The following is a 26,365-nucleotide window of genomic DNA, read 5'->3' as shown; positions in this document are numbered from 1 at the left end:
AATTTGCCAAATTGTAAATTCTCTTTTGTTTTAGTCCTCATGCTGTTATGCATTCCATCTTACAGTGTGTTTACAGGCAGGTGCTCTCCAGACGTGACACAATTTTTCTTTCCCCACTGAGTAAAAACCTCACTCATTCATTTCTGAAGTTAATTTTATGCACTATGGAGAGATTTTGAAATCTCTCACTCCATAACCAATGAATTACTGCCCATCTCTCTGACTAATCAATATATAGTATACTGCACAAACACCCCCCCCCCCATACTGCTGGGGAGGGGCTCTTGGCCAACCAGAGATCTAGTGAAAGGGAGAAGTTAAAGTATGATTGTGGTGATGATGATGATGGTGGTGGTGGTGATAAGCCCTGAGGAAGGCAGAATGAAGATGACTGCCAAAGCTGAGGGCAGAATGGACACAGACTAAGACACAGACTAAGACTGTGCTCTCTGTGTGATCATAGGCGTAGCTCTAGCATGCGGAGGTACCTTCCCTGTGCCCGGAGGCCTGGCGTTATATTGTTTCAATGTAATTAAACAGAACAGAATGTACATAATTTTTTTGCATGGTTTTTCACTAAACATGTTTTCGTGTCACGTTTCACGTGTAGCGTGTGTCCTTTAGGGGGCGCTCATGTTAATGTCGGGGATTACGCTAATGACCACGGCAAGACCCGGAGCGCGTGAGCTCGCAGGTACGGGGAGTGACAGGCGAGCCAGATTAGAAGTGTCACAGCTGTGCCGTTGTGGTTAGCAACTGGCTCGAGTCCCAGACTCGCACATTGCAGAAAATGCACAGGCTTGGCATGGAAGATGCCTCCCCCGCCTCAAACAGAGATGGACCCCTCCTAACAGAAAGTGCAGATTTTCTCTGGTGACTAAATGCATTTTAGTTAATCTGTCAGAGGTATGAAGAGATGTTCTTCGAAGGTACAAGTGCATGTCCTTCATCCCAACCCTGTACACTGATTCCCCCTCCCTTTTCTTGTCAATTTGGTTGATTGATATGATGTATGCAATGATTTCTCTTTAATGTGATGAATGTAGATCTCAAGTGACAAGAGTTTAAATTATATCAAATAAAAGTCTGTTAAATTACAGGTGGAATAACCTTTTACTTGCTGATTGATATTATGCTAGCCTTGCTTATCCATGGCACATGCAATGACTGAACAGTAGGGGGAGCCTTCACCATGGGTTTCTCCTGTGTGCTCTTCTGTCTGTGGTCTAAGGAAATGAAATTGGATTTTGACTCTTGGGAGTCCAGCAGAGTGATATGCTTGGGGTACATTACATATAATGTAAACCTTCATTAATCATTTTCTCCGTGCCGGTTATAAGTATCCAATAATGCTCAGACAATCTCTGAGGGTTTGAACTTTATATTCTGTCCCCACGTTGAATCCAAAGAACATTTCCAAGGAAACTTGAATTTTGTTGGTGCTTAAGCGTAGATGAACGCAGCTCTTCTCTGACTGCCCACTCTGCCAATATACAGCCACTGGGATGAAGCAAAAGGTGTCAGTTTATCATCACACACACTAACAAGCTCTCCGATGAATGGAAATGGAAAATCCATACTGCAATCCTATTATCCTAAAAATTACCTCTCTGGAATACTAATAGAAGTACATTTGTCAGGTAACATGTTAGTTACCAGTACAGTGTCGTATGAGATATTCGCATAGAGATATGAGGTATGTAAATCATCTAGTAATGTAAGTAAATATCTTGAAACAATTGGAGGAGATGTTGAAGCAGATTGAAGTGCCTGATCGATCGAATCAACATTCAGGCACGTCGTGGACGGCCCTCTTATGGTGTGAGGCCCAATAACCTGCGCAGAGCTCTGCTGGAGACTGCAATAAACCTCCAATACCCTCCCCTCAAAATAGACCCTTGGGTGCAAATGTTTTTGTCATCATTTATCAGGTTACTTGGACTATGCATGATATTCAGCCTCCACTTGGTGGGCAACAACTAATGCCAAAAGTTTTAAAAATACATTAATATAATCGCATGAATGTATATACCATTCACATGGCTCAATGCAGTTACCATTTGGAGACCCAGAGTAGGGATTGTGTTGGTAGTGTGAGCTTTTCCGGTCTTCCTGCTTTAGGGTTAAATTTCGAGCCCCCTTAGCATTTTCAACTTAGTTTAAGTCTGAATAATTGCTTTAATAAAAGAAGAAACCTATGCGGTCTGGTGGGAGGGCTCGCGATGTCGTGATTGATCGATCCTCGCGGCGGCTCTGACGCGCGTGACATTTTGGAGGACCGGTAAGGTAAGATCGATTCTCCTATGGGAGGGTTCTAACTGCCCCAAAACGCACTTACATCCGTGTGTCCCGAGGAAGATCTTATACTCGTAGCGTCTGTCGCATTTTTCCGAAGAAGTTCGACAGGTGCAGGGAAATTGACTTCAGAACTTGCTGCAGTGCTTATCTGCTTTGTGATCCAGGGGGGTAATTACACGGTCCGCAGGACACAGTAAGCCGTGCGTTTCATGAGCCCCTTCCAAAAGCAACCTTAAAGCGCCAGCGTTTCCTCATGACAACAGGAATCTCCAGAATGAATTCAATGTCATGTTTAATTAGCCGTCATTATCTGATGTTTGAGTAGGTTGCGGTATATAAAAGGTCATAAAAACAGTTACGGTCTCGTATCTGTGTATAATGCAGCTTTGCCTATGAATTTATCCGTCTCACTGAGCTGATGAATTTCCATGAAAGCTTAGCTACTAAATTGTGAAATGTTGCTTAAGGCTGATTTTAAGCATTGTACACTGGAGCTTGAATTTATTATCGCGAAGAGGCCATCGATCGGCCGGTGTGCCGCCGCGGTGCTTTCTAAGTGCTGCGGGGTTGCGGGTTCGGTGCTGCTCACTGTAGAAGATGACAGCTAATTCTCAACTGATTTTATTTGTCCGTACATCCCTCCATCTTCCATAACCTCTCGGTTACCATGGGGTGCAGGGCATGTTTTCAGGATGGGATTAGTGTGGCCGCATCCTGAACAGACACTTGAGACAGCTAACGCCTGTAATTCTGGGATTGAAATATAGAGGCTTAATTCTACCCAGACTTGTATGTTTCTCTAGTGGCTTTTTAAAATATAATTCGTGCTCTGAGACAGTTTGGGTTTTATTCTGCTCGATGGATTTCATGCAGGTGAAGTCCGAGCTCCTTATATGCTTGTTATTGGTGTCACAACTGGAAGCAGATGGCATATTGCAAGCTGAACCTCACATTTTCCCTGTGTGTGGTGGTTTAGTGAGGATAAAGGAGACAAACACTAAGGCTTGGTTCTGAGCTTTGACTGACAGAATAGGAGAAAACTCATAAACTAGACATCAGAGTTCATTCCCCCACCTTTTAGGGTCGTGACCCACTTAGAAGTTTAAAATAAACCATTGTGCTGATCCTCTTTGACAATAGATCGACCTGCCTGTCTAATAAATGCTAGTCTTGTCCAATTTCGTTCCACTAAACCATGATGCAGCAGAGGCTGTTAGCTGGGATTGGCTGGAAGTGAGATCCATGCCTTTGCCTTAATGCCATGTTCATTAGGCACGAAGGTCAAAAGTATAACGAAAAATTTTGGTAATACTTAACTTAAAGCTGTCATCTGTAATGCATTATAGAGTGATGTATAATAATGGTCAGTATAAGAATTAATAAAAGCATTACAGCATCTTCTGTTGACAGTCATAAGGCATTATACTGTTGATTATAATACTTCATAAGCTCCAATGAAGTTCTCATCTATAATGCACTATAGATACCTTCATAATGCATTATAATGGTCAGTATAATAATTAAGGATGCTGTGTACTGCATTATGATATTATCTATAGTTTACAGCATCATAGATGAGAGCTTCACAGAGCATTCATTATGCATAATAAACATGGCTATGGTGGGTTATGCCCTTTTATAAATATTTATAGCCTTGAATATAATGCGTTATGGATGTATTATAATGTTATAAATGTGTTCATAGAATCTTATAGACATGCCATTCATAGAGAGTTCTACTATTATTTTTGCACAAGTGTTCTTACACAAGGGCTCTGTGTGATGTAGAACTGATTTGATATAAAGGAATCTGATGCTTCCTTAACCACTCTGCCCCCAGTGGTTGTACTGCAGGATTACTCCAAATGCAGGTTTAGTCAAGCAGTTCACTACACTTTTATGCAGAATGAAATACAAGCTCAAACACAAATATACGGCAGGACCTGATGATGATGAAACTGCTCCGTGTCTTAACAAAGTCCCTCCTAGAACTGTTGACCTACAAACCTGTCATCAGTCCCCGTGAGTGATCTTCCTAGTCCAAATCTTCTAGAGTTTTTTTTGGGCCATGTTATTTTCAGTTTATTGAGGAAATCAAAAAATGCTTCCTTATTAATATTTCAGATGCTACCCATCAGCACTTCAGTCAGGTCTAGAAAACATCCTGCACACACACCAGAACAGACCGGTTACACTGCCGATGTCGACATGCAGCATCCAACCAAGCGAGACGCTTTGTTTCCGCCAAGATGATACTCTTTGTTTTTTAACAATGCACGTTTATATATACAACATATTTGCGCTTGTCGTACTTCTCTATCTCAGAAACATCATCTGGCTGTTGTTAGGTGCACGTCCTGGAACAAACCTAAAAAAAAAGTCTGCTAGAAATCAGCTGAATGTGTCTTTGTGTTTTTGCTCGTTGCATCTCTCGCACCAAGACAGCCAGCTGTGAATGAGCTACAGTAACTTATTCTGTTTAATCTCAAGCACAAAGACAGGGGCCGTAAACATACGTCACAGCTGAGAGGAGGTTGCTCTGTCTTTTGCCCTCAATGGCAGTGGAGGTTCTAGACCATTTCGTCTGGGGGGCACAGACTGAGCCCCGTCATTCTGTTGGGGGAGGGCAGATGCATTTGACCTCCAAGTATTACTTGCACTAGATTAGCAGCATTAAGAAGCAAAAGACATTTTTGAAAACCGATGTTATTTTTGCAGTGCTGTTAAGTTTGCCTTTCATCAGCTGAAGCGAGTCGAGCGCCCGGCGTACCCACACTACGAGTCCGGCAGGAAAATGTGCTTACGTTTGTGTTTCGCCTGTTCCCAAAGCGCAAAATTTTAGCCCACATATATAAATGTAAATAATAATAGTAATAGTAATAATAATAATACGTTTATTTCAGACCCAAGCAGTATACGTATTTACAGAGACCACTGGGGGTCCATGGATGTTGTCCCAGGGGCACTGGCCTCCCTGCCCCCCCCAGAACTGCCCCTGTTCACTGGACACACCTGCAGCATTATTCTCCTGGGTTGAGAAACTCTGATCTGTGAGGTTTATTATCCTGAGGAAAATGGATTTTATAGACAGTGTTTATTAAGGTATATTAAACCTTGTCATTCTAAATAAACAGTGGGACACATCCTGTTTATTCCTTTTTTTATCATACGTTGTTGCTTTTAATCTACAAACGATATTGAGTCATGATATTCGAGATTAAATTTGATATGAGCGTTGCTGCACAATGCCTCAAGACCTTCATTAGAGCATTTTGCACACAGTAGTTTAGGTAATGTATGTCAATTGATTGCAATTACCATTCAGAGCAATTACATGAGGAGGATGGATTTCAATTGCGTTACAAAATCAGTTTCAATTTGCTCCAGCAATTATGAGTAATGTTTGGTAATCTCTGCATCTAAGATGAAGTGAATCGCAGTGAGATCAGCCTATTCTCTCTCTAGCAATTTTACCTCCATTTCACTTCAGTGAGGCATTTGGATTTAGAAAAAACTGATGCAGCTGTGTGCTGTGGACTTAAAGCTGCCAATGGTTTGAAGGAAGGAGAAGAAACTGATCCATTTGGGGGGGGGGGGGGGGGGGGGTTGGATTCGTCTGATTGGGAGCAGAGGGGGCAGGATGGGGTCCATGTCCCTCACATGTTAGGCAAGTGCTGCATACATGAGTCGGTGCTCTGAGACAGAGAAAATTCCATTTAGGGAATGATCTCATTGAGAGACCCCTGCTGTGCAGCGTGTCCACCTAGAGCAAGGAGCGGGGAGGGGGTTAAGCAGCAGCAGCCCGCCGCACCCAAACTCTGGTACGTTCCGTGTGTCATCTGGGGGATCGAGGCCAGCTTCTCTTTCCATTCCATAATTTCATTTACTCGCTTTACCCATTTCTAGTGGTATTTGAAAAACTGCAGCGTCCAGACAGACGGTGATAAGCTCAATTTCCATTTAAGAGAGCGTTCTTATCTCCACAGCCAAGAAATTTACCTGAATATAAGTAAATAAACATCCATCCTTGTCACAGCATATGATAAGTGACGTGCACCAGTGGGTCTGTCGAGGAAAAGGCTGGAAGGTAATAGGAGGCTTAGAGTTTGTATTCTGCTCCGTCTCTGCATTACTCCTCTGTGGGCTGGATTCTTCCCAGAATCCCACAGGGAATCATTTTCTCTCAAGCTGTGTTATTCCATGATCTGCCATTTGGAGAGTTAGCAGAAGACAGCAGTACCTGACCAGGCAGGCATGGGGTCACTGCTCACTACAATCATCCCGTTTCATTAACTGCAGGCTTCATATTCAGAAATGCGCACTCTGCTACTGGCTAAAAATCTTTATCCTTCCTCAGCATTGTCTTTTAATTATGGTAATGTTCTGGGCTTCTGGCATGCAGCTATTTAAATGCCATTGAATGCATGTTGTGCACATAGGCTGGCTCTGACCCTGAAGGAACCCTGCCGGCCTGCTGAAAAACACCTGTAGTCCCTATGTGGTGATTTCATTCAATATCGTGGGGAATTCTGGTGGACATTTTGATGAAAATGCAATTTGTACCGTGGACATGGTATTTAAAAATGTGGCCGGCTGAAGCCGATTCTGTTGGACAAGCTGGAGACACTGAGCTAATGAAGGTCCAGCCACAGAAACTTGCTTGTAATTGTGTTAAAAATTAAACCTGTATGAATATTGTATGTATTGCCCTGTATGTGGGGATCTTTTTAAACATTCTACATGGTTAAAAGCTACATAAACCCCATCCGTGTTCTGTACTGTCCTATTCAGGGTCTGTAGCCTATCCCAGCAGCTATGGGCACAAGGCAGGGAGGAGCCCAGGATGGGGTGCCGACTCATCGCAGGGCACACTCGCACCTACAATCACACACTCACACCTACACTCACACACTCGCACCTACACTCACACACTCACACCTACACTCACACCTACACTCATACACTCACACCTACACTCACACACTCACACCTACACTCATACACTCGCACCTACACTCGCACCTACAATCACACACTCACACCTACACTCACACACTCACACCTACACTCACACACTCGCACCTACACTCACACACTCGCACCTACACTCGCACCTACACTCACACACTCACACCTACACTCATACACTCACACCTACACTCAAACACTCGCACCTACACTCACACACTCACACCTACACTCATACACTCACACCTACACTCACACACTCACACCTACACTCATACACTCGCACCTACACTCGCACCTACAATCACACACTCACACCTACACTCACACACTCACACCTACACTCACACACTCGCACCTACACTCACACACTCACACCTACACTCACACACTCGCACCTATACTCACACACTCACACCTATACTCACACACTCACACCTACACTCACACCACACTCGCACCTATACTGACACACTCACACCTACACTCACACACTCACACCTATACTCACACCTATACTGACACACTCACACCTACACCTACACTCACACCTAGACCTACACTCACACCTATACTCACACACTCACACACTCACAACTACACTAACACACTCACACCTACACTCACACACTCGCACCTACACTCACACCTATACTCACACACTCGCACCTACACTCACACACTCACACCTACACTCACACCTACACTCATACACTCACACCTACACTCACACACTCGCACCTACACTCACACCTATACTCACACACTCGCACCTACACTCACACACTCACACCTACACTCACACACTCACACCTACACTCACACACTCACACCTATACTCACACACTCGCACCTACACTCACACACTCACACCTACACTCACACACTCGCACCTATACTGACACACTCACACCTATACTCACACACTCACACCTACACTCACACCTACACTCACACCACACTCGCACCTATACTGACACACTCACACCTACACTCACACACTCACACCTATACTCACACCTATACTGACACACTCACACCTACACTCACACCTACACCTACACTCACACTCACACACTCACAACTACACTAACACACTCACACCTACACTCACACACTCGCACCTACACTCACACCTATACTCACACACTCGCACCTACACTCACACACTCACACCTACACTCACACACTCGCACCTACACTCACACCTATACTCACACACTCGCACCTACACTCACACACTCACACCTACACTCACACACTCACACCTACACTCACACACTCACACCTATACTCACACACTCGCACCTACACTCACACACTCACACCTACACTCACACACTCGCACCTATACTGACACACTCACACCTATACTCACACACTCACACCTACACTCACACCTACACTCACACCACACTCGCACCTATACTGACACACTCACACCTACACTCACACACTCACACCTATACTCACACCTATACTGACACACTCACACCTACACCTACACTCACACCTATACTCACACACCTACACTCACACACTCACACCTACACTCACACACTCACAACTACACTAACACACTCACACCTACACTCACACACTCGCACCTACACTCACACACTCACACCTACACTCATACACTCACACCTACACTCACACACTCACACCTACACTCACACCTACACTCACACACTCACACCTATACTCACGCACTCGCACCTACACTCACACACTCACACCTATACTCACGCACTCGCACCTATACTGACACACTCACACCTATACTCACACACTCACACCTACACTCACACACTCACACCTACACTCACCTATACTGACACACTCACACCTACACCTACACTCACACCTACACTCATACACTCACACCTACACTCACACACTCACACCTACACTAACACACTCACACCTACACTCACACACTCGCACCTACACTCACACCTACACTCATACACTCACACCTACACTCACACCTATATTCACACACTCACACCTATACTCACACACTCACACCTACACTCACACACTCACACCTACACTCACACACTTGCACCTACACTCACACCTATACTCACACACTCGCACCTACACTCACACACTCACACCTACACTCACACACTCACACCTATACTCACGCACTCGCACCTATACTGACACACTCACACCTATACTCACACACTCACACCTACACTCACACACTCACACCTACACTCACACCTACACTCATACACTCACACCTACACTCATACACTCACACCTACACTCACACACTCACACCTACACTAACACACTCACACCTACACTCACACACTCGCACCTACACTCACACCTACACTCATACACTCACACCTACACTCACACCTATATTCACACACTCACACCTATACTCACACACTCACACCTACACTCACACACTCACACCTACACTCACACACTTGCACCTACACTCACACCTATACTCACACACTCGCACCTACACTCACACACTCACACCTACACTCACACACTCACACCTATACTCACGCACTCGCACCTATACTGACACACTCACACCTATACTCACACACTCACACCTACACTCACACACTCACACCTACACTCACACCTACACTCACACCACACTCGCACCTATACTGACACACTCACACCTACACTCACACACTCACACCTATACTCACACCTATACTGACACACTCACACCTACACCTACACTCACACCTACACCTACACTCACACCTATACTCACACACTCACACCTACACTCACACACTCACGCCTACACTCACACACTCACACCTACAGGCCATTTGGTAACTCTAGTTAACCTCAGCATGTTTTTGAACTGTGGTGGGGAAACCAGAGTACCCAGAGGTATCCCCATGACAAGAACTCCCAAACTCCACTCACATACACACACACACACACAGATTTGTAATTATATGTTTGTGGGGACTCTCCATTCATTTCTATAGGGAAAACTCTAAGCACAACATGATGACCTTAACCCCTACCCATCCCTAACCTTAACCATAAGTAACCAAAAAAAAAATACGAGACTTATTGCATTTTTAGTTTTTTGATCGCATCCACAGATCTTTGTGGTGACCCAAAAATGGTCCCCACAATGTCAATTTTTTTTATTACATTGTGGGGGACATTATGAACCCAATCAAAACACAGAGCAGAGATTGGAACGCTGGTCCTAGGAGGGTGAGGCAGCAATGCTGATCACTGCACCACCACACCATCCACCACATCAGCTGTTCAAGGCAATGCAGTTTATTTTCTTTGGACCGGTGGCAATCCACATGCAATCAGTTTGGCGCCCTTGACGTGCCGGGGGGGGGACTCAGCACAGTGCTAATTAAATCATTTTTGATACATCTGCTTTGAACAACATTTCCTATGGTCTCCCCCATGAGAGAACTGAGCCCGGAATTATCAGCTTATAACTAACAAACATCTTGCCTGCTGCATTCTGGGCATATCAAATTTCTCCCGGGGTCAATAAAGTCTGTCTGTCTGTCTGTCTATCTGTCTACATTAAGAGAACTGGGATCTATTCTGTGATATGGAGAAAATTATTAGTATTCCCTATATAATCCAATATTTGTCTTGTGAATTTTTACCATGTGTATTACTAACAGTGCACTCCGCTTGTTAGCATGTTGATAATTTGCATGTATTCTGAACAGAGATCAATTTAAAAATGTATAAATCAACATTAGAACACACTCAGCCTACAAATGACTGAGCGGCTCATTAATTAGTATTAATAAAGTACTATCTGAGAGTGCCCACAGTTTAAACAGATGCCGTCAGTAAGATAATTGGAACCTGACTTGTTTTTCTGTTAATTACTGTATTTCATTCGCAGAGAGTGCTGTATATACCTGGATGGAATGGGCCTGTGTGTTTCTGTCACTGACTGTCCTACAAGTTGACCGTAACCCCAACATTAACCCTAACCCTTCCCACTCAACTCCATTAAATCAGACAGTGTGACTTCCTCTCAGACATTAACAGTTAATAAAGTATGTGTTTCATAACGCAGTTTACATACTGATCTAGTGATGTCAGCTACATTGGCATCTGGGGGGGAAACCCTGTTTTTACCCTCCTGACCCAGAGTAGGAGCCATAAATCCAGCTGTAATTAAAGGATGGAGAGTCTCACCCACATATCCCTCGATCCAGCTGTGATTCTGCACACTAATGAACTCATTTCTCTGCTCCCTTGCTCCGCGTGCTCCTCTACAGGAGGATGCTCAGTCCTGGGCTGGCTGCGGTTGCCATAGAGACAGCAGCTTAGGTAGACAAGCAAATGAGCATGGCTATGGGAATCGGGTATCTGGCGTTTTCCCCGGCGTGGCCTGATGAGCTCCCGGGCCCTGATGAGTTCTGAGAGCGACTGTCATTTTTCTGAATGCGGTGATTCTGGAGTCCATGGACATAATATTGGGCTGAATTCCCCATCAGCAAGGTGCTCTAATTTAAATGATACCACTGCAGTTTGATCTGAAAATGGGTCTTGTTTCTTTTAAACCAGGGAGTACAGCATAATTGTGGAAAATGGCCGAAGGAATTTAAGATAAAAGCTTTGGTGGCTGGCAAGTGCTTCATATATTACTGTGGCTGGCAATGAACCACTTTTTTTAAAGCTCTAAGGAACCTCTGATGATATTGAAGGAGAGAGAAGCTTTCCAGTCACAGATCCAAACCCTTCCATCCACCTTCCACACACATCTCCTGATTAGTCATCTCATAGGACATAAATACTGGGGCTGCAACAATTGATCGATCCTAATTAATATGTCGATTGTTAAGGCCACAATACGATTTAATCCAATTAACAAATATCGAGTAATATTCAACAAATATTGATCTTGAAAGAGACCAATACATTACGGTACTTTTCATGCAGTTTAGGGTACCTGTGTTTCTATACATGTTCAGAGAGTAAGCTATACATACACCGAAATACTTTTTTGTGGTTAAAGTGCAAATAAAAGGCAGAATGTTTCTTGTGCAAACATTTTATGTGTTTTGATTCATGTATATATTTTTTCTCATATTTCTTCTTGTTCTGTGTTTAAAATGAAAAATAGTTATTTTGAATTCAAATAAATTCCACTAAAATCAGTTTATTTTTCACTGTATTGTATATATCCATCCATCCATTATCTCCCGCTTATCCGAGGTCTAGTCGCGGGGACAGCAGTCTCAGCAGGAAGCCCAGACTTCCCTCTCCCCGGCCACTTCATCCAGCTCCTCTGGGGAATCCCGATGCGTTCCCAGGCCAGCCGAGAGACACAGTCCCTCCAGCGTGTCCTGGGTCTTCCCCGGGGCCTCCTCCCAGTGGGACATGCCCGGAGCACCTCACCAGGGAGGCGTCCAGGAGGCATCCTAATCAGATGCCCGAGCCACCTCATCTGACTCCTCTCAATGCGGAGGAGCAGAGGCTCTACTCTGAGTCCCTCCCGAATGAACGAGCTCCTTACCCTATCTCTAAGGGAGAGCCCAGCCACTCTGCGGAGGAAACTCATTTCGGCCGCTTGCACTCGCGATATCGTTCTTTCGGTCACTACCCACAGCTCGTGACCATAGGTGAGGGTAGGAACATGGATTGACTGGTAAATCGAGAGCTTTGTCTTTTGGCTCAGCTCCTTCTTCACCATGACAGCCGATGCAGCGCCCGCATCACTGCTGACGCCGCACCGATCCGCATGTCGATCTGTATTGAATATATTGATCATATATTACAGAATCAAATCATGTCAATGCAGTAACACTTCAAATATAGAGATATCGAATCGCCACCATGCAAAATCGAAATAGAATCGTATCGTGGCAAAGCTTACGATTTACACCCATAAAAAATAGCTGTGGGGAAATTAATGTGTTGATGGATGAGCATGCATACTATCATGCCCCGATCGTCCGCTCCTCTCGTGTGCCACGCCCCCTCATTAACCGCATGTGGATTCCCCGTGTTCGTCAGCTGTTTCCGATTACTGTCATTAGTTCAGTGTATTTAGTCCGCGTTTCAGTTTGTTTCCCCATTGTTATGTCAGCCCGAGTGTTGCTTATTCCTTGTGTTGCTGCGTCCGTTAAACTCAGTGTTCCCCCCAAACTTCTGGCTTCCTGCGCCTTTACTGCGCTCCGTGCGGCGTTCGGCAGGACAGATGCATTTAAAAGCCCATTTAAGAAGTCCAGTAATGGAGGAAGGTATAACAGGTGACAGCTAGGGTCAGAATTCTCAGGTTACGATATCTGCAAAAAAAAAAAAACTACAGTTAGTTTCTCTAAACTGAGTATCAAAGCTAAGAGGTTATTTTTAAGCTGAGGATAAACATAGAGTTTCAGACATATTTCCTTTATACATATAATTGTGCAATGTGCATCACTGTCATGTAGGAATTACTGAGGATGATTTCACATCAGAAATCTTATTTTAAAGTCTGAACACCACAGTATTTACTAGCTGTTTTAGAATAAACATCGGGTAAGGTTTCGTCATCTGGCCAAGTTACTGGACGACATTAGATATCCACTGGGCTCTGTAACCCACATTTTACATGGTATATTCTTGTGCTGGTTGGAACCCAATCAGGCAGCTGAACACCTGGGTATAGTAAGGAAACTATGCTTATAAAATATAAAATGCAGCTACACAGCTGGTCTTTGCTCACAGCACTGACATTTTTAGCAACATTTATCTGGAATCCTTGGCTGTGTTAATGTTTCATATTAAAAATTCCCTCTGGGAATGCAACAAATGGAGCAGCCATTGCATTCTTTTAGTGAAGGTTATGCAGTATATTATGGGGCGATTACAGAGGAATTAAGGAGGACGGAGAGCAGAGGTGGCTGTGTGTGTGTGTATATATATATATATATATGTATATACTGCAACTGCAATGTGATAAAAGCCTGTCATTTTGACGTTGTAGGGACCATTTTTTGACAAGGGAGTGGATGTTGAACAGAGCTCTTCTGAATGGGGACTAAACCTCTTTTCCGTGCATCCTCTGCTGTGGTTTTCAGGCATCTTTGTGAGACATGACACAGTGAAAGTATGTCATGGTGTGAATGTTAAAATTTAAACTGGCATTTCTGTCCTTCCTCAAACTCGCTGACAGGCAAAGCAGACAGCAGACACATTCCTCCCTGCACCAGACACTGTATGGCTGGTCTGCTAAACAGAATCATGAGGTGACCGCTCCTCCAGCTGTCTGGGCCGACTCCCTGAGCGGTCCAAGGCCCGGCTGCATCCGGACAGTACCCCCGGGTCCGTGGGAGGAGCCAGAGACGGGCTGCCTTTGGCTCCTCAGTGTTTGGCGGCTCCCACGTTCATCTGACTGAGGCCAAACCCTTTCAGTCAGCAGATGAGTAACACTCTGTTTGGGCATCCTGACAGATTTTAATTAACCCCTTAATTAATCTTCTTGGTTGATGAACATGGGAGGAATAATCTTTTGTAAACATTTTATTTTTCATTACCACTATTGGCGTGTATTTGTTTTGCATTGACATTGTTTGCATACTGGACAAAGGCACATGACTCTGGTTGGGAGAACATGCCTAGTCAACCTGCCCCTATTTCACCTCCTTCAGGCTTGTGTGCTCTTTTCCACCATGGTTGGAGGCTTCAGGGGAACGTCAGCCCTGCTGGAGTGCTGGTACCTGTCCTATGTGTGCTTTGGCTCCGTGCCTCACACTGAGATGCTGACCTTTATCCAGCATGCCTCTGGCTCAGGGTGCCTGGTAGCTGAGAGATTACCCCTGTGTTCATGTTGAGAACAACAGAGAAGAAGCAGTGAAGAGGGAGACCATGTGGATCTTCAGTGGCCACGCAGGCATTGAGTTCCCCACCCCCAAAAGCCCATCCCTCACCCTTTTTTACAGCAGTTGGGGGGAAATATTTCACACTCTGGATGTTCTTTACAACACCCGATCTGATCTGAATGTTCCCACCACTTTTCTCACGGACCAGGAGGCAGGCATGAGTCGCTATGCCTCTCACCAGGGAGCTGTCTCGTCAGCATCTCACCATTCTCCATGTTCTTCTCACCTCTGTGTTCCAGAAAGGAGTAGATCCAGTTGAGTTATTCATAAGAAGGCACCTGGTTTTGTGTTTATGTGGGAGTTTGTTTGGATGGATAGATGGATACATGATGTCAGTTTAGAGTGACACTGACATTTAGGGCACTTTTCTGCAGGTTATCCCAGCGTGAGGAGTGATGGAGGCCAATCATGCATGTGCCAAAGAGGCTGGCAGCTTAGGATGCCGCGGAGATCGTGAGAAACTGATAGACCAACAGGACAGCACCTTTCGGTGTCCATCAACTTATTGGCTAATACTGAATAAGTGTGTGCCAGACTTGGAGTTGCCAAGTCGAGGCGCTGATTGCTTACAGAGAGCTCAAATGAAAGGAAAGACACAGTTTGTCTGCTCAGATGCCTGTTGGCAGGCATGACTGGGTGATCAATGTCACTGATAGTGTGAAAGTGACAAATCTGATAGATCCCAGAGGACGTCAGAGGGTCACATGTGGCTCATATTTGACGTTAAAAAAAGAATCAATCCCGATATCTTCCCAATGTCTTAAGAATTTTCTCATTTTCCTGATAGAACTGAAGGGCAAGGCACGATTATTTGCAACATCAGTCTCTCTTCTAACCATTGTTCCTGGTCAGAGTGAGGGCTGTTGTTGAGCGTTTGAAGGTTTCTTGAATATAAACGCTAAAATTCTTGATTTCGCTGCCTCTGCCCCTGTGGGCTTTCCCATCCCCCGCTCTGAAGACTGCAGCTGCGTCTGCACAGCTCTTGCAGGTCAGAAAGAGAGCTGAGCATGGTCCCTGTGCACCAAGAGGAATGTAAAGCAGAACCAGAGGAACATGCAGGATGAGCGCGATGGGTCCCCATCCGGCAGGCACCGGAGACCAGACCAGTCCAGCTGAGGCCTCAGGTCTTAGCATGACATGTTCCTCCTGCTCTTAGGTCACATAGCTCTAGCAAACGAACACATTCTCTGCATTTTGAAAGTAAGAGACACTCCATTTTATGTTTAAGTGCTATTCTGCCCATTCAACGAAATATCATGCTGAATGAAAAGGGTTATCACTATATTCTCCGTCGATGACATAGCCGTATGAAATTAGCAAACAGGTGTGCCCTTCTAACATCATTTTAGGATACATTTTTTAATGTTTTTGCCCTTCTGCTTCTGCAACAACCCATAATTCATAATTACAAGCTTATTGAAAGAAAATGACTTGTAATGGAAGGATATTTAGTGGAACAGTATGTTATTCTTTCCAGGGATGGGATTAATGTGATTTCCTGTCCAAAAAAAGAAGAGCCAAGATGACCTGTAGTCAGAAACAGCTGGTCTGTCCATTTACATCGCTCTGCACAAAACCGATCTAACCGGAGTAAGAGCATTGTGAGGTCAGAGGGAAACTGGAGTGAAAGCAGAGTGAGGCCTAATGCCATTCTGAAAAACATTAGGACCATTGGCTGTAGAACAGGAACAGAAACTTAACAGTGTTTTTCTGTGGGCTGCTGTTTATAACCTCGAAAATTTAAGTGGCATGAATGTCATTGTCGCACAGCCCAGAGGGGAGACAACATACATGCAGAGCTTAGCTGGAAACAGAAAGCCTTCCTGGTGAAAAAGTCATCCGTCCCCATGGGTACCTCCCTGATCTACTCCGTAAAGTAATGGATTATCACGGAGCCGTTCGGTGTCGAGACGCACGCAGCCAGAATGAGGTGCATGCCTGTCTCAGACCCTTTCCGTCTCCTCGCATGATTAGCATATTGTTCTCTCCATTCCCCGGACTCTTCATGATAACGGAGGCGGCGGATTTGCAAACAATACGTCCCAGTCTGTCAGACATAATGTGCATCGTGACAGGAACGAGCTTCTCTCTGTTCAGCACACTGAGGGTATTTGCATGAAAAATGGAGTCATTTGCATTTAAATGTATCACCTTTAATGATTATTTTTACAGTATAAATTTGAGGCACCGGTCTATTTTAAAAGCACAAGGAGAAGACTGCACAGCTCTTTGTAGAGTCCCCTGTACAGCACTATGTCTGACATCTTAAACGCAAAGTGTGCCGGTACTATCTCCTCTTCCACACAGTTACGGCTCCCGGTGCGCTTGGTATTCAGCTCGGTGTCCTTGGCCTCTGTCGGTCTCTTCTGCACAAGCCGTAATTGGAGTCCTAGACCATAATAACAGTAGTATAGGCACATGGTGGTGCTGACACAGAGGGCCGGTGACAGCAGCGGGTGTGGGGTGGGGGGGGGGGGGGAGTGGCTGTTAAAATTCGGAGTACATTTCCCCGGTCCTCCCCTTGTGAGCAATGAGAGGTCACCCTGTCTGTCAGGCGGAGGAGGAGGCTGGTAACTGGGGATTGCGGGGGGGGGGGGTCGCGGCAGGCTGCATTACATCCTCTCTGTCCCCCTCGCTCCACCACATCAGGATACAGCCTCTCTGAATGCTGCTGAACACGTGTTCCACTACGATTCTCCTCTCGCCCGCCGTCTGTCCTTCTGATCCGCCGCAGCATCTGAGACCCGTTGACACCACTAAAGTTGCCACATCCAGCTATGTGAATTACATTTATTTGTATTCTTGTCTTCCTGGGGATTTTTAATTGCTGTGTCAGTGCTGTTGACAGCATCCAACCACGGTTCAAACAAAGCCAAGAAACAAACGACAAACAGAAGATCTGCCTTTATCATTCTATAGGCAGGTGGAGCTGAAAGAAAGACCTGTGCATTTACATTTTACATTCATTTTATTTGGCAGATACTTTTGTCCTAAGTGACATACAAGTCAGACAAATAGTACATTACAGACATACATGCTGGCAAGGAGCTCAATAGGCATAGGTGCAGTTAGGCTGAGCTTCCAGTGACCGCCAGGTCTAAGCCCTGATGTCATCTTACAGTACCTATAGTGTTAAAAGAGATGAGGGATATTATTTGCCGACCCTTAACTTTACTGTTTCAAAAATCCTTATCTGAAGGTGTGGTGCCTTCTGATTGGAAGCATGCCAACATAACGCCCATTCTCAAAAAAGGGGATAGGAGTAATTTGTCAAACTATAGGCCAATCAGTCTAACTTGTATAACTGGTAAAGTTATGGAGGCTATAACATATAACATTTTGAGGGATAGCCAGCATGGATTTAGGAGAGGTAGATCCTGTTTAACAAATCTGTTGGAGTTTTTTGAGGAAGCTACTCAGGAAGTTGATGAGAAGAAGGCCTATGATGTCATCTACTTAGATTTCCAAAAGGCTTTTGATGTTGTCCCCCACAAGAGGCTCTCACTTAAACTCAAAGCGACAGGTATTTTAGGAACTGTAGCGACCTGGATTGATAACTGGTTAACTGATAGGAAGCAGTGAGTAGTTATAAGAGCCACAATGTCACAGTGGGCCTGCGTTCATAGTGGGGTACCGCAGGGTTCAATTTTAGGACCACTATTGTTCCTAATTTACACAAATGATATAGACACCAATATATACAGTAAACTGGTGAAATTTGCAGATGACACCAAGGTGGGTGGTGTAGCAGATACTGAACTAGCGGCTCAGCAGCTACAGCGGGATCTTGATTTAATTAGTGACTGGGCCGATACCTGGCAGATGAAATTTAACATAGACAAATGTAAGGTACTCCATGTAGGGAGCAGAAATATAAAGTACAGGTATTTTATGGGACCTACTGAAATAAAGGTAGCTGATTATGAGAAAGACCTTGGTGTGTATGTTGATGCTTCCATGTCTCATTCTCGCCAGTGCGGGGAAGCAATAAAAAAGGCCAATAGGATGTTGGGGTATATCTCCAAGTGTGTGGAGTTTAAGTCAAGGGAGGTAATGCTAAGATTATACAATTCGTTGGTGAGACCTCACCTAGAATATTGTGTACAGGTTTGGTCACCATATCTTAAAATGGACATTGCGGCCTTAGAAAAGGTGCAGCATAGGACCACAAGAATGATTCCTGGTCTTAGAGGAATGTCATACGAGGAAAGGTTAGTTGAGCTAAATCTGTTCAGCCTCAAGCACAGGAGACTGCGGGGGGACATGATCCAGGTCTATAAGATTCTAACAGGTTTGGATGCTGTTCAAGCGAATAGTTACTTCAGCATTAGTTCAAATACAAGAACTCGTGACCATAGGTGGAAATTAGCGGGAGAACATTTCAAACTGGATTTAAGGAAGCACTTCTTTACACAGCGTGTAGTCAGTATGGAATAGTCTTCCTGCTAGTGTAGTGCAAGCTGAATCCTTGGGTTCCTTTAAATCAGAGCTAGATAAGATTTTAACAACTCTGAACTATTTGTTAAGTTCTCCCCAAGCGAGCTCGATAGGCCGAATGGCCTCCTCTCGTTTGTATAGTTCTTATGTTCTTAAGCGTAAGCAGTATTGGATGAAGAGATATAGTTGCTACACAATATTGTCCAAACAAATCAAGAACGTAATAAGGAGAAAAGTAAGGAGAAAATGCAACATTAATAGCATTCAGGGAACATAAAGTGGCATCAGGCGACTAGAGGTGTTCATGGAACACATAGATCTTGAGCCGTTTCTTGAAGTTGGAGAAGGAATCTGATGATCGGATGTGGTTTGGCAGCTCATTTCACCTTCAGAGATCCACACATGAGAAACGTCTGGAGTGAGACTTCTCACGTGGTGGAGGGATTTGCAAACAGCTTTGGTTTGCTGATTGAAAACAAAGCCTTTCCCTCACTGGAAAACACACATGCACACCCAGACACACTTGTGGGATTATTCCGGCAGGTGGTTACACTCTGTGTGCTTGCAGCCCATTCCTGCTCTTGGGTAAACCCTGACCCAGCTCACGCCAGGCCCTGATGCTACCATGCATGGCCAAGCACAGAGCTGTCTGTCCTGCCCTCACTGCAGCCCTGAGCCCTGGTGCGTGACAATGACCTGGCCTGCAGTTTTGAATCTGGCAGCTGATTCCTGTCAGAGGGCTGTGCCTAAGACTCTAAGTGGCCTTGCTGTTTTTCACACTTAATAAAGGCCGTACCAATAACGGTTACATCACTGTCAGCAGCCACATTGCCTTTTATGATCCAATCACCTTCAGCAGTCACATTACCTTCGTCACGTTACCTTTAATGGTCAGGTCACCTTCAGTGGCTTCACCTCCTTTGATCTATAAAAAAATTCAGGTCAACTTTGCACACAAGCGTGTAAAAAAATCACCATACAAGTCTGGCACCATGACTTCTGTCTGGCTTATTTCACAGCGCTCAGAACAGCATTGCGTTTGTTTATCTGCTTTAGGGTTAGGATTAGGGTTAGGGTTAGGGTTAGGGTTAGGATCAGGCTAGTTTCACCTTCCCAGGCACCAGACCAAACGAATGGGCCATTCCTGCATTCTGAGGAATGTTGCTTTTTTGAAGGTTTTTCATGGGTGTTATTAATGATCTCATTTAAAAGATAGCATGTCTCTGCAGTAATCAGAGGAACAGGAAGACATAAGGCGAGCATCGCTGATCTCCCTGAGGAGAGAGATGGTAGCTGTGTGCCTGTCAGCTTATTAGATTAGTAATTACCAAACTGGTCATGCAAGCTTTGGCCCAAAGTGTAAATCTGGGGCACTGACTTATTGACTTATCCTGCCCTCCTTGTGTTGGGCTGCTTTAATGTCTTTGCTTGTCAGCTGAATCTGATTTACCTGAAGAGGGCGCCGGTACACATACGTCACTAATTGTTGCCCTAATGACCTGCAGGGTCGGTCCCACTGGGTGCGCGGGATGATGCTTTATTTATAAGATGTATAAGTATCAGATGTTTGCATCATTTGTGGACAAAAGGCTTGATAAATGTTTTTGTTTGCTTGATCATTAACATGCAATATATTTGTGTAAATCATTATGCAAATGCATGGAGAATCATGAGCAGGTAGTGATTCATCTCGGCTCTGTTGACTATACCTGATGCCTCACTGATTGATTTCTTATTCAGTCCTGTTTTGTACCTCCTCCTGATGATACCAGAAGGCTAGCCAGTACGTGTACATCCTCCTGACAGCTCCACTGAGTATGGGAATGACTTTACCTACGTGCCCATGTATGTGTGTATAGCAGTCTACAGTGCAACCTGTGTTTGTTTGGGATTGACTCTGGACCAGACTAAATGGACACAAACTAGAAATGACAGACCAGTGATTTGACTTGCAAAGTCTAAAGAATCACCTGGTTTTCTGTGAGATGAAATCCCCTTCCTCAGTCCCACCGTCCCTTGCCAAGGCGACATGAGGGAGTCCTGCGGGTATTTCAGAGTTAACATTGCTAGGCTTTTCAGAAGCTCAAGTACCCTGACATGAGGAGTGGGGTGGGGCTGTCGTGCCATGAAAAGCAGTTTGATGAGTGATGTTGGCTTTTTTCGCTTGATGGGTCTTTCCCTCCCTGCCAAGCCAAGGCATCAGAACACAACATGATCACCTGAGGCCAACATAGCTGTAAACACTCAGGGAGAGTCAGTTTCTCCCAGCGAAACAGCGGCGTTGAGGGACTATCAGCTTAAACCTGATCTTCCTGAGCACCCCAGTGCCCCCCCTCTGGCTCATCCTAGCTCTTCCTTCCCTGACTCAACACGCCAGCTGTGATGATATCATATTGTGTTACAGCTGCTGACCACGACTCCCTCGTACTTTGTTGTTTCTGTTATGTTGTTGCTATGGGGAGCTAAATCAGTCTACTGGCTCATCCTGTTCGAAACTCCTTTGGTGAGGTGTTCCTCTCTATTCCATACTCATATTTCTCACAATTCATCTCAGATATCAAATGTTTGCTGAATGGTATCACAGGGCAGCAATAAATAAACTCCTTATAGTTAAAACACTGTCTAAATTTTTCCAGTGATGTTTTTAAATTTTTTATCCAGGTGTTGTCCATCAAGTTAAATGGTCACTTCAAATGTGGTAATCTGCCCCCGTACCAACACTGAGCAACTCCTGGCTGAGGGCTGCTTATGCACCAGGCCACACAAAGGCATGGCCAGGCCCCTGAAAAACTGTTCCGAATGCCCCCCTCCCAAACCAAAGCTACGCACTCATGGCCCCCCAGTTCTGGGCCCCTGTAAGCCTTGCCCTGATTATATATGTGTTCCCCAGTGAACTTTTCTCATCCCGCTTTTTTAGGGTGTTGCATTTTAGCTTGAAGCTTATTTGCATTTTGTTGCGCAAACAAGTTCAGAGATTAAGCCAAGGAAAGCTCTAATGTCTCATTAATGAAATAATGAGAAGATGAAGAGCTTGGCACTGGATATGGGCTTGGCACTGGAATGCTCTGAGCGTGTGTATGGAGACACTTGGCTCTCCTGCCCTACTTGGTTTCATGGAGGTACTGCTCGCTTGGGATCTCGGGTATAGAGGAGGCATCAGCTAACATCTACACTGAAATCATACAGGGATGCAGCTCTTGGGAACTAAAGTCACCAGTAAAGATGAAGAAGGCAAGTCTTGAGACCTACAAGAGGGTGGGAGAAGCAGCCACGCATTGTCTGTTTGTGGTTCCCACCTTGCGGCGATGCGGCTGGCCTATGGAGGGATCATTACTTGTCGTGTGGGTGCAAAATAAAAAAATTCAAGAAGCCGAACAGCTCTGGGAAACCAGTGATGTATATGAGCAAAGAGAGGCAAGTCGGCACAGGAAGCCATGGAACGTGGACCGCCGAACAGAAAAGGAAACACTTATCAGATTATCTGGAGCCGTTGATTTTACTCATCGCCTCTCCTGTCTGCGGCGGGAACGCGAGCGGGAGCATGTCTCAGCATGAGCTGACAGCGGTGGCACTCTCATGGGAGGAGGCCCCCCAGGGGCTCCCATCGCGCACTGAACACTCCAGCCTCCTTTGGCACCGATACGCATCCGATATGCTCCGGGTTTACACGGAGTTCACCGTGCGCCGTGACTATAGGAGGCAGCGTATGACAGACAATCCTAAATACACAGCACAGTCAGGCAGAACCACATTCACCTGGGCAGGGGCCCCCTTGCTATTTCCTACAATGGTGTAGCCATTGATGGGGGGGAGGGGGGGGGGGCTGCGGGTGGTGACGATAAAATTTGAGGCCCCTTTTTTCACGGAGGCCCCTGGGCTTCAGTCTGGGGAAGCCAGTACATTAAAATACCCCCTGCTGAGAGGATATCCAGACCCCACATGAACCTCACTGCTCACACTATATTGCCGACCTCAGCTATTTGGTCCCCAGCCTATTAGAAGTAAATAACAATGCTGTACACACACAGTCTTAATTAGTACACAACTAATTCAAACTCAGCAGCATTATTTCACAGTCATGTTTTTTTTTTTGGTTGGCTTTTGGTTTCGAGGCTCGTGTACTGATCCTAAAGCTGTAACAAAGGCCCTTTGCAATGAGGCATGTCTCAGAAAGAGTGAGCCAAGGAGCAGGCAGGCTGCTGGTTGCCTCTGCTGCCTCACCTGCGCTGTCAGGTGTCAGTGAGGTGCTCATTAAAATGGATTCTCTATGAGCCACACCTGCTCTGGGTAACATCGGCCGGCCGTGGACTGGAGCCCTGTGGTGAGCCAGGGTTTGTGGGCACACATCCGGGTCCATGGTGGCTGACCAGACGATGGCTGTGGAGTCACGGCAGCGTGTTGCCACTCCCCTGTACCTGCGATGCTGGGCATGTGACCGGCTCCTGGCCTGATCCTGGTTGGCCACATCCAGTACTGAGGATCACAGTTTGTCCTCATTCTGCAGTAATGAAGCATCTCCACATATTGAAGTGATGTAGACATCATTAACAGGCCTGCTGTGGCTGCTGGTGATGCCAAAGCTGTAGCTTTATTAGGCAGTAGCCTGGCTGATGGAGAATGCCATCAACACTCATTAATCTAGAGGAGATGCACCTTTCCCTCAGTGGCTGTCATGGATTACTGTTACGCCAGTGTTTCCTGAACCGGTCCACAGACGGTCCATGTTTTTGCTCCCTGCCAGGCAGTCCACATTTTTGCTCCCTCCCAGCTGGGAGGGAGCAATAACGTAGACTGCTTGTGGGTCCCTGAGGACCGGATCAGGAAATACTGCTGTATCTTGTTACTTAATGGGTGTAAACTGTATACTGAAATGGAAATCCCCTTTTATGGTCATTGTTAAATTTCTAGGAATTCATTTCTAGAGAGAAGTAAAATTCATTTGTCTTGGTACATGCAGAATGAATCTGTGAGAAAGGACACCTGTCAAGTGTGAAGGTGAAAAGGTGGCAGTGTCTATGGGGTAAGGAGCCACTCCTGTGTGCAGTAAGAAATGCTGCTTATTTGGCCAGTTTGATTCATCTGATTACATGGTGGTCCTCAGCATTGGATGGAAATGCTGGAAAAGTCACACAGCTTTAATGTTGTCAGTATAATGCTGGAAGAATGATCACGTTTTACAGACTGCTTGCAAATACATTTTTAATCTGTGGATCCATTTCAGGATATTCCTTATACTCATTACAGAACATCCAAACGCTCTGCAGATGTACTTAGAGCTGCAGGCGCTGACCAGGTTTGTGGATGTCTGAGTGGAAAAATTTTTCATTTTCACCAATAAGCCAATTTATTTTTTTTAATGCAGTGCAGAATCTCTCCAGGGAGATTGTTTCTGTTTAACTGTTTTGAGTTCAATAAAATTGTTACAGAATTCAGGTAAATGGTTAAGTTTATTTAGTATTAGTATAAGCCGGGAGAAATGCATGATGGGTAATATACTAGGCAGCACAGATTCCTAACCGGAAGGTTTCTGCTCTATGTCCCAGGAGACTCCAGCACTAGTAAACCAGGTATTTATCCTGAATTACATCATGCATATGTCATAAAAACAATTTTTAAAAACTATAAGCAACTTTGCATAAACTGAAAAATGAAATGCTCTGAGGGGTCATCAACCTTGGGTCACATGCATGAAATATTAGGATGGGGAGGACGTGGTGATGAGTTCCTCTCAGCTCTAGAACGGCACGTTACTGCATAAAATGCAGTCAGCAGCCCTTACCCTCGTTCACAGAGAGCTCAGCGCTGTTACGGCGGGGCATGGCGGAGTGACAGGTGATCCACGTTGCGACTTACAAAAAAAGGAATTTTATTGGAAGCTGATCTCAAAAAACCAAAAACAAAAAGGAACCACAAGGAGGTGTGATAAACATAGGAGATTAAACTACATCTATACAGGATTTAACCAAGATAAGGGAAAACTAACATTAAACATGTTCAGGGGAAAAACGTGCAAGAAAGATACACAGGAACCAAGCAGACATCAACACAGACAGTGACTGCTGGGTAGCATAGTGAGGGCCGGTACTTAAATGCATAGATAACAAGGGCTATATGAAGGGCAGGTGCAGATCACAACAATTAACTTACCACTGGGACTGGGAACAACAAGACACAGGTGAGGGTCATTAACAAATACTAAGGGTTTATACACTAGGAGATACCAGGATTACAAGACTTACAAAACAGGGGCAGAAGCAGGAATAAACCACACGAACAAAAGTAGGAGCCATGCAGAAACAAGAAAATGAACAAGGTATATAAAACAAGGTCTAGGGAACAAAAAATATCCATCCATGATAGATGCTTAGTTAGCAACTGCGCAACTAAGCTCATTCATTCACACAGGGAGCCAGGGAGCAGGGGAACACGCTAGGAACAGAAATGGAAAACAAGGGGAGATGGGATGGCCAGTGACACCTGCTGGGCAAACGGGGCCAGTCCTGACAAGCAGCGCCTCCCGTGTCTCCGTCACAGTAGTTAAAGTGCTGGTACACCAGTGTGCTGGACCAGTGTTTTATTGCTTGACTTCTACCTTAGCAGCCATTGAAATGGGCTTTTATCTTTAATAACATGAATACACCTCTTGTCATCTTCGCTGGAGATTATAGATAGGGGAATATTTGAAATTCCTTGGGGTAGTAATTTGCAGCCTGTCAGATGTTCAGCGTGCAGAGCCGACTCATTCCAGCCCTTCTCCCATCTCCTTGTACTATTTAATGAGATATTTACTCCAGGAG

At 45.1% G+C, this 26,365-nt stretch overlaps 1 protein-coding gene across 3 annotated transcripts in view; it reads left to right on the top strand.

Moving 5' to 3' along the window:
• The first annotated feature begins 2,038 nt into the window (after nucleotides 1-2,038).
• LOC111845035 (repulsive guidance molecule A-like) overlaps nucleotides 2,039-26,365 on the top strand; it is a 38,542-nt gene continuing 14,215 nt past the window's right edge. For 2 of the 3 annotated variants that reach the window (XM_023814088.2, XM_072717856.1), the window contains exon 1: nucleotides 2,040-2,286. The gene's annotated coding sequence lies outside the window, so the exon portion shown is untranslated. Of the gene's footprint in view, nucleotides 2,287-26,365 lie in introns of all 3 variants that reach the window. The other variant, XM_072717855.1, reaches the window with a different exon arrangement.

This window comes from Paramormyrops kingsleyae, chromosome 11 (assembly GCF_048594095.1).
Source record: "Paramormyrops kingsleyae isolate MSU_618 chromosome 11, PKINGS_0.4, whole genome shotgun sequence".
Lineage (NCBI taxonomy): Eukaryota > Metazoa > Chordata > Actinopteri > Osteoglossiformes > Mormyridae > Paramormyrops > Paramormyrops kingsleyae.
This window is presented reverse-complemented; position numbering and strand designations above follow the sequence as displayed.